This window comes from Scyliorhinus canicula, chromosome 8 (assembly GCF_902713615.1).
Source record: "Scyliorhinus canicula chromosome 8, sScyCan1.1, whole genome shotgun sequence".
NCBI lineage: Eukaryota > Metazoa > Chordata > Chondrichthyes > Carcharhiniformes > Scyliorhinidae > Scyliorhinus > Scyliorhinus canicula.
The window spans coordinates 195,326,178-195,335,267 of NC_052153.1; positions in this window are offsets into that span (position 1 = coordinate 195,326,178).

Here is a 9,090-nt window from a genome sequence, read left to right on the forward strand (position 1 = left end):
TCGCGAAGGTCGGCGGGTTGGGTCGCGAAGGTCGGCCGCGTTGGGTCGCGAAGGTCGGCCGGGTTGGGTCGCGAAGGTCGGCCGGCGTGGGTCATGAAGGTCGGCCGGCGTAGGTACCGAAGGTCGGCCGGCGTGGGTCCCGAAGGTCGGCCGGCGTGGGTCCCGAAGGTCGGCCGGGTTGGGTCGCCAAGGTCGGCCGGCGTGGGTCGCCAAGGTCGGCCGGCGTGGGTCCCGAAGGTCGGCCGGCGTGGGTCATGAAGGTCGGCCGGCGTGGGTCGTGAAGGTCGGCCGGCGTGGGTCCCGAAGGTCGGCCGGCGTGGGTCCCGAAGGTCGGCCGGGTTGGGTCGCCAAGGTCGGCCGGCGTGGGTCGCCAAGGTCGGCCGGCGTGGGTCCCGAAGGTTGGCCGGGTTGGGTCGCCAAGGTCGGCCAGCGTGGGTCGCCAAGGTCGGCCGGCGTGGGTCACCAAGGTCAGCATGCGTGGGTCGCGAAAGTACGGCCAGCGTGGCCCGTGAAGGTCGGCCGGCGCGGGGTTGCGAAGGTTGGCCGGGTTGGGTCGCGAAGGTTGGCCAGCGTGGGTCGCCAAGGTCAGCCGGCGCGGGGTCGCGGATGTCGGCCGGCGCGGGGTCGGGAAGGTCGGCTGGCGTGGGTCGCCAAGGTCGGCCGGCGCGGGGTCGGGAAGGTCGGCTGGCGTGGGTCGCGAAGGTCGGCCGGCGTGAGTCGCGAAGGTCGGCCGGGTTGGGTCGCGAAGGTCGGCTGGCGTGGGTCGCGAAGGTCGGCCGGCGTGGGTCGCGAAGGTCGGCCGGGTTGGGTCGCGAAGGTCGGCCGCGTTGGGTCGCGAAGGTCGGCCGGGTTGGGTCGCGAAGGTCGGCCGGCGTGGGTCATGAAGGTCGGCCGGCGTAGGTACCGAAGGTCGGCCGGCGTGGGTCCCGAAGGTCGGCCGGGTTGGGTCGCGAAGGTCGGCCGGGTTGGGTCGCGAAGGTCGGCCGGGTTGGGTCGCGAAGGTCGGCTGGCGTGGGTCCCGAAGGTCGGCCGGGTTGGGTCGCGAAGGTCGGCTGGCGTGGGTCGCGAAGGTCGGCTGGCGTGGGTCGCGAAGGTCGGCCGGGTTGGGTCGCCAAGGTCGGCCGGTGTGGGTCGCCAAGGTCGGCTGGTGTGGGTCGCGAAGGTTTGCCGGCGCGGGGTCGGGAAGGTCGGCTGGTGTGGGTCGCGAAGGTTTGCCGGCGCGGGGTCGGAAGGTCGGCTGGTGTGGGTCGCGAAGGTTTGCCGGCGCGGGGTCGGGAAGGTCGGCTGGCGTGGGTCGCGAAGGTTTGCCGGCGCGGGGTCGGGAAGGTCGGCCGGCGCGGGGTCGGGAAGGTCGGCCGGCGCGGGGTCGGGAAGGTCGGCCTGCGCGGGGTCGCGAAGGTTTGCCGGCGCGGGGTCGGGAAGGTCGGCCGGCGCGGGGTCGGGAAGGTCGGCCGGCGCGGGGTCGGGAAGGTCGGCCGGCGCGGGGTCGGGAAGGTCGGCCGGCGCGGGGTCGCCAAGGTCGGCCGGCGTGGGTCGCCAAGGTCGGCTGGCGTGGGTCGCGAAGGTCGGCCGGCGTGGGTCGGCAAGGTCGGCCGGTGTGGGTCGCGAAGGTCGGCCGGCGCGGGGTCGGGAAGGTCGGCTGGCGTGGGTCGGGAGGTTTGCCAGTCGGTAAATATGGGTCCCCGGAAAAAAAGTTTGAAGAACACTGCTTTGCATGAATGAGGCTCACTCCTAACTCCCAAATCCCTGTAACTCCTGGGATTCCAATCCTTACCAGAGGGGACATTCTGTCTGCATTGAGTCTGTCAAGTCCCAAAAATATCAGTGGAGTCCCTCACAACTTCTCTGTCTATAGCAAGCCACTCAATCTCCTAAACGTTTGCCCGCTGCCGTATTTCCCAATCCTTGTAGCCTCTCCTCTCTCAGGCAATCACGCCAATCCTAAAGACAGATTTGCCTAACATAATATTATCCTCGCTCAACTGGTAAGAGCATCACAAACCTTCCGGTAACTGCAGCCATCCACTGAATTAGTGGCTTCATTAACCTAACAATTGTGATCCTTCGCTATCTCCCATACACTGCACCATACATGTAACACACAATCTCCCCCCCCCCCACTCCCTAAAAACCTGGAAGAGGAGCCAGTCGCTATGGGCACTGTTAAAGGATACCGTACATACCATCCTCAAACTCCAGCGCAGCTCTCCGGATGATCCGTTCCCTCATGATGTCAGCTTCAGTTGTGGGTTTCGGATTGGATGCACCCACCTTGCGAAGCGTGAGTCTCTGAACGCAAAGAACATCTTTCAAATACTGCGGCAGAAAGACCTTGCGCAAGGGACCAGGGTGGGGAACAACACACTTGGAAAAAAGGTCACTGACGCAGCCAATTTCCATCTTCTGTCCTGACACCCTGGCGAGGTGAATGTGGGATCAGGGGAATGAATCCCAAGTGAGTTCCCAGGACGATTGAGACTAAACGGCCATGTCTATCTTCCTCAAGCCAGATTAGGTTCCCATCGAGTCACAAGGAGAAAACCAATCAACACCTCCACAGGGGATCGGGGGTTATGGGGAGAAGGCAGGAGAATGGGGGTGAGAAAAATATCAGCCATGATTGAATGGCGGAGCAGACTCGATGGGCCCAGTGGCCTAAATCTGCTCCTATACCTTCTGGGTACCATGCTGCCCAGCCAATTACACTTTCGTCTTTGTTTTTAGCTAATATCATTCTCCTGTTTGAGATCCGCTCCCAGTTTTGAATGGTAAATTGTAATATTATCGGGGTCACCCCAGCGTCACGGATCAATCGCTGATGATCACTCCCCCACCCAGGCCAGAAAACCATCTTTCTTCCGAGAACCTTCGTCTTTCTCCACAACCCGCATCAGTCATCACATTTACACAGCATTGGGGGAAAGGGGATGGGATTATCGCGCAGTAACATTGCTGCGGCAACCACCCAGAGACCTGGACTAACACCGCACAGAAATCCCACAACGACCGCTGAGGAGAATTTAAATTGGCGAATAAAAGTCGCGTACCTCATTAATAATGATTCTGAAATTCCTGGCTCGTGTTAAAAAAAATCATCTTGCGTGTCGTGAATGCTGGCTTGACAGGACCAGGGGCTGGTTTAGCATAGTGGGCTAAATAGCTGGCTTGACAGGACCAGGGGCTGGTTTAGCATAGTGGGCTAAATAGCTGGCTTGACAGGACATGGGGCTGGTTTAGCATAGTGGGCTAAATAGCTGGCTTGTAATGCAGAACTAGGTCAGCAGCACGGTTCGATTCCCGTACCGGCCTCCCCGAACAGGTGCCGGAATGTGGCGACTAGGAGCTTTTCACAGTAACTTCATTTGAAGCCTACTTGTGACAATAAGCGATTTTTCATTCATTTCGTTCAGAACAGGCAAAACTCCTAAAGTGAGATAACTGGACTCGTCGAGCTGTGCCTTGCTGACGGTAACTGTACGGACAAAAGCTCATGTGGAGTGGAACGATTGTTGAAGGATACACTGCGAGTTTTGATCTGGATGGGCGGAGAAAGGTGAGTCTCTGCTATAGGATCGAAGAGCGATTTTGAGATTGTCCCCATAATGTTAGCGTGGTGCAGAGTGTAAGTGTTTTGCAATGCATATCATGTTGCGTTAGTTAATATGAAACCAAGTTTCTCCTGTTTGATGCATCAGTTGTCTGTCACTGAATGTTTGATCTGCATTGATTTTAGATTGTTTGTTACAGTCGATATCTGAAAAGTGATATTTTGACTTTTGGTTCAGTCATTTGGGAAATTCACCACTTCTAAAAAATGCAAGTCACTCTGTTACCAAGTCACTCTGTTCCATCAAACCACGGCACAAAGGACTGTGCGTGTAGAGCAGGGGGACACCATCAATGCCTCGAGGGCAATTAAGGATGGGTAATAAATGCTGGCTTTGCCAGTGATGCCCACATTCAAGAATGAATTAAAAGATAAACCCTCTACATCTTTCAGAAAAGATGCCAGAGTAAACTTAATTGCCTTGAGTACACTCATCTTACAAACCTAGAGTCACAGACTTGTTATGGCACATAAAGAGGCCATTCAGCTGATCATGTCTGGCCAAGCTCGACAAGGAGTTCCCCTAATGCCACTACCCCACCTTCGCCCTGTTGCCCTGTGAATTCTCCCTGGAACATTCCGGATCCTAACCACTCGCTGTGTGAATCTGTCTCCGCCACACTCTCAGACAGAACATTCCGGATCCTAACCACTCGCTGTGTGAATCTGTTTCTCTCACTCTCAGACAGAACATTCCGGATCCTAACCACTCGCTGTGTGAATCTGTCTCTCTCACTCTCAGACAGAACATTCCGGATCCTAACCACTCGCTGTGTGAATCTGTCTCTCTCTCTCAGACAGAACATTCCGGATCCTAACCACTCGCTGTGTGAATCTGTCTCTCTCTCAGACAGAACATTCCGGATCCTAACCACTCGCTGTGTGAATCTGTCTCTCTCAGACAGAACATTCCGGATCCTAACCACTCGCTGTGTGAATCTGTCTCTCTCAGACAGAACATTCCGGATCCTAACCACTCGCTGTGTGAATCTGTCTCACTCTCAGACAGAACATTCCGGATCCTAACCACTCGCTGTGTGAATCTGTCTCTCTCTCAGACAGAACATTCCGGATCCTAACCACTCGCTGTGTGAATCTGTCTCTCTCACTCTCAGACAGAACATTCCGGATCCTAACCACTCGCTGTGTGAATCTGTCTCTCTCACTCTCAGACAGAACATTCCGGATCCTAACCACTCGCTGTGTGAATCTCTCTCTCTCTCAGACAGAACATTCCGGATCCTAACCACTCGCTGTGTGAATCTGTCTCTCTCTCTCAGACAGAACATTCCGGATCCTAACCACTCGCTGTGTGAATCTGTCTCTCTCTCAGACAGAACATTCCGGATCCTAACCACTCGCTGTGTGAATCTGTCTCTCTCTCAGACAGAACATTCCGGATCCTAACCACTCGCTGTGTGAATCTGTCTCTCTCACTCTCAGACAGAACATTCCGGATCCTAACCACTCGCTGTGTGAATCTGTCTCTCTCACTCTCAGACAGAACATTCCGGATCCTAACCACTCGCTGTGTGAATCTGTCTCTCTCACTCTCAGACAGAACATTCCGGATCCTAACCACTCGCTGTGTGAATCTGTCTCTCTCTCAGACAGAACATTCCGGATCCTAACCACTCGCTGTGTGAATCTGTCTCTCTCTCTCAGACAGAACATTCCGGATCCTAACCACTCGCTGTGTGAATCTGTCTCTCTCTCTCAGACAGAACATTCCGGATCCTAACCACTCGCTGTGTGAATCTGTCTCTCTCTCTCAGACAGAACATTCCGGATCCTAACCACTCGCTGTGTGAATCTGTCTCTCTCTCAGACAGAACATTCCGGATCCTAACCACTCGCTGTGTGAATCTGTCTCTCTCAGACAGAACATTCCGGATCCTAACCACTCGCTGTGTGAATCTGTCTCTCTCACTCTCAGACAGAACATTCCGGATCCTAACCACTCGCTGTGTGAATCTGTCTCACTCTCAGACAGAACATTCCGGATCCTAACCACTCGCTGTGTGAATCTGTCTCTCTCACTCTCAGACAGAACATTCCGGATCCTAACCACTCGCTGTGTGAATCTGTCTCTCTCTCAGACAGAACATTCCGGATCCTAACCACTCGCTGTGTGAATCTGTCTCTCTCTCAGACAGAACATTCCGGATCCTAACCACTCGCTGTGTGAATCTGTCTCTCTCTCAGACAGAACATTCCGGATCCTAACCACTCGCTGTGTGAATCTGTCTCTCTCTCAGACAGAACATTCCGGATCCTAACCACTCGCTGTGTGAATCTGTCTCTCTCAGACAGAACATTCCGGATCCTAACCACTCGCTGTGTGAATCTGTCTCTCTCTCAGACAGAACATTCCGGATCCTAACCACTCGCTGTGTGAATCTGTCCCTCTCCTCTCAGACAGAACATTCCGGATCCTAACCACTCGCTGTGTGAATCTGTCTCTCTCACTCTCAGACAGAACATTCCGGATCCTAACCACTCGCTGTGTGAATCTGTCCCTCTCACTCTCAGACAGAACATTCCGGATCCTAACCACTCGCTGTGTGAATCTGTCTCTCTCACTCTCAGACAGAACATTCCGGATCCTAACCACTCGCTGTGTGAATCTGTCTCTCTCACTCTCAGACAGAACATTCCGGATCCTAACCACTCGCTGTGTGAATCTGTCTCTCTCAGACAGAACATTCCGGATCCTAACCACTCGCTGTGTGAATCTGTCTCTCTCTCTCTCAGACAGAACATTCCGGATCCTAACCACTCGCTGTGTGAATCTGTCTCTCTCTCAGACAGAACATTCCGGATCCTAACCACTCGCTGTGTGAATCTGTCTCTCTCTCTCAGACAGAACATTCCGGATCCTAACCACTCGCTGTGTGAATCTGCTCTCTCTCTCAGACAGAACATTCCGGATCCTAACCACTCGCTGTGTGAATCTGTCTCTCTCTCTCAGACAGAACATTCCGGATCCTAACCACTCGCTGTGTGAATCTGTCTCTCTCTCAGACAGAACATTCCGGATCCTAACCACTCGCTGTGTGAATCTGTCTCTCTCAGACAGAACATTCCGGATCCTAACCACTCGCTGTGTGAATCTGTCTCTCTCTCTCAGACAGAACATTCCGGATCCTAACCACTCGCTGTGTGAATCTGTCTCTCTCACTCTCAGACAGAACATTCCGGATCCTAACCACTCGCTGTGTGAATCTGTCTCACTCAGACAGAACATTCCGGATCCTAACCACTCGCTGTGTGAATCTGTCTCTCTCAGACAGAACATTCCGGATCCTAACCACTCGCTGTGTGAATCTGTCTCTCTCTCAGACAGAACATTCCGGATCCTAACCACTCGCTGTGTGAATCTGTCTCACTCTCAGACAGAACATTCCGGATCCTAACCACTCGCTGTGTGAATCTGTCTCTCTCAGACAGAACATTCCGGATCCTAACCACTCGCTGTGTGAATCTGTCTCTCTCAGACAGAACATTCCGGATCCTAACCACTCGCTGTGTGAATCTGTCTCTCTCACTCTCAGACAGAACATTCCGGATCCTAACCACTCGCTGTGTGAATCTGTCCCTCTCACTCTCAGACAGAACATTCCGGATCCTAACCACTCGCTGTGTGAATCTGTCTCTCTCACTCTCAGACAGAACATTCCGGATCCTAACCACTCGCTGTGTGAATCTGTCTCTCAGACAGAACATTCCGGATCCTAACCACTCGCTGTGTGAATCTGTCTCTCTCTCAGACAGAACATTCCGGATCCTAACCACTCGCTGTGTGAATCTGTCTCTCTCTCTCTCAGACAGAACATTCCGGATCCTAACCACTCGCTGTGTGAATCTGTCTCTCTCTCAGACAGAACATTCCGGATCCTAACCACTCGCTGTGTGAATCTGTCTCTCTCACTCTCAGACAGAACATTCCGGATCCTAACCACTCGCTGTGTGAATCTGTCTCTCTCTCAGACAGAACATTCCGGATCCTAACCACTCGCTGTGTGAATCTGTCTCTCTCTCAGACAGAACATTCCGGATCCTAACCACTCGCTGTGTGAATCTGTCTCTCTCTCAGACAGAACATTCCGGATCCTAACCACTCGCTGTGTGAATCTGTCTCTCTCAGACAGAACATTCCGGATCCTAACCACTCGCTGTGTGAATCTGTCTCTCTCAGACAGAACATTCCGGATCCTAACCACTCGCTGTGTGAATCTGTCTCTCTCTCAGACAGAACATTCCGGATCCTAACCACTCGCTGTGTGAATCTGTCTCTCTCTCAGACAGAACATTCCGGATCCTAACCACTCGCTGTGTGAATCTGTCTCTCACTCTCAGACAGAACATTCCGGATCCTAACCACTCGCTGTGTGAATCTGTCTCTCTCTCTCAGACAGAACATTCCGGATCCTAACCACTCGCTGTGTGAATCTGTCTCTCTCCTCTCAGACAGAACATTCCGGATCCTAACCACTCGCTGTGTGAATCTGTCTCTCTCTCTCAGACAGAACATTCCGGATCCTAACCACTCGCTGTGTGAATCTGTCTCTCTCACTCTCAGACAGAACATTCCGGATCCTAACCACTCGCTGTGTGAATCTGTCTCTCAGACAGAACATTCCGGATCCTAACCACTCGCTGTGTGAATCTGTCTCTCTCTCAGACAGAACATTCCGGATCCTAACCACTCGCTGTGTGAATCTGTCTCTCTCTCAGACAGAACATTCCGGATCCTAACCACTCGCTGTGTGAATCTGTCTCAGACAGAACATTCCGGATCCTAACCACTCGCTGTGTGAATCTGTCTCTCTCTCAGACAGAACATTCCGGATCCTAACCACTCGCTGTGTGAATCTGTCTCTCTCACTCTCAGACAGAACATTCCGGATCCTAACCACTCGCTGTGTGAATCTGTCTCTCTCTCTCTCAGACAGAACATTCCGGATCCTAACCACTCGCTGTGTGAATCTGTCTCTCTCTCAGACAGAACATTCCGGATCCTAACCACTCGCTGTGTGAATCTGTCTCTCTCACTCCAGACAGAACATTCCGGATCCTAACCACTCGCTGTGTGAATCTGTCTCTCTCTCAGACAGAACATTCCGGATCCTAACCACTCGCTGTGTGAATCTGTCTCTCACTCTCAGACAGAACATTCCGGATCCTAACCACTCGCTGTGTGAATCTGTCTCTCTCTCTCAGACAGAACATTCCGGATCCTAACCACTCGCTGTGTGAATCTGTCTCTCTCTGACAGAACATTCCGGATCCTAACCACTCGCTGTGTGAATCTGTCTCACTCTCAGACAGAACATTCCGGATCCTAACCACTCGCTGTGTGAATCTGTCTCTCACTCTCAGACAGAACATTCCGGATCCTAACCACTCGCTGTGTGAATCTGTCTCTCTCTCTCAGACAGAACATTCCGGATCCTAACCACTCGCTGTGTGAATCTGTCTCT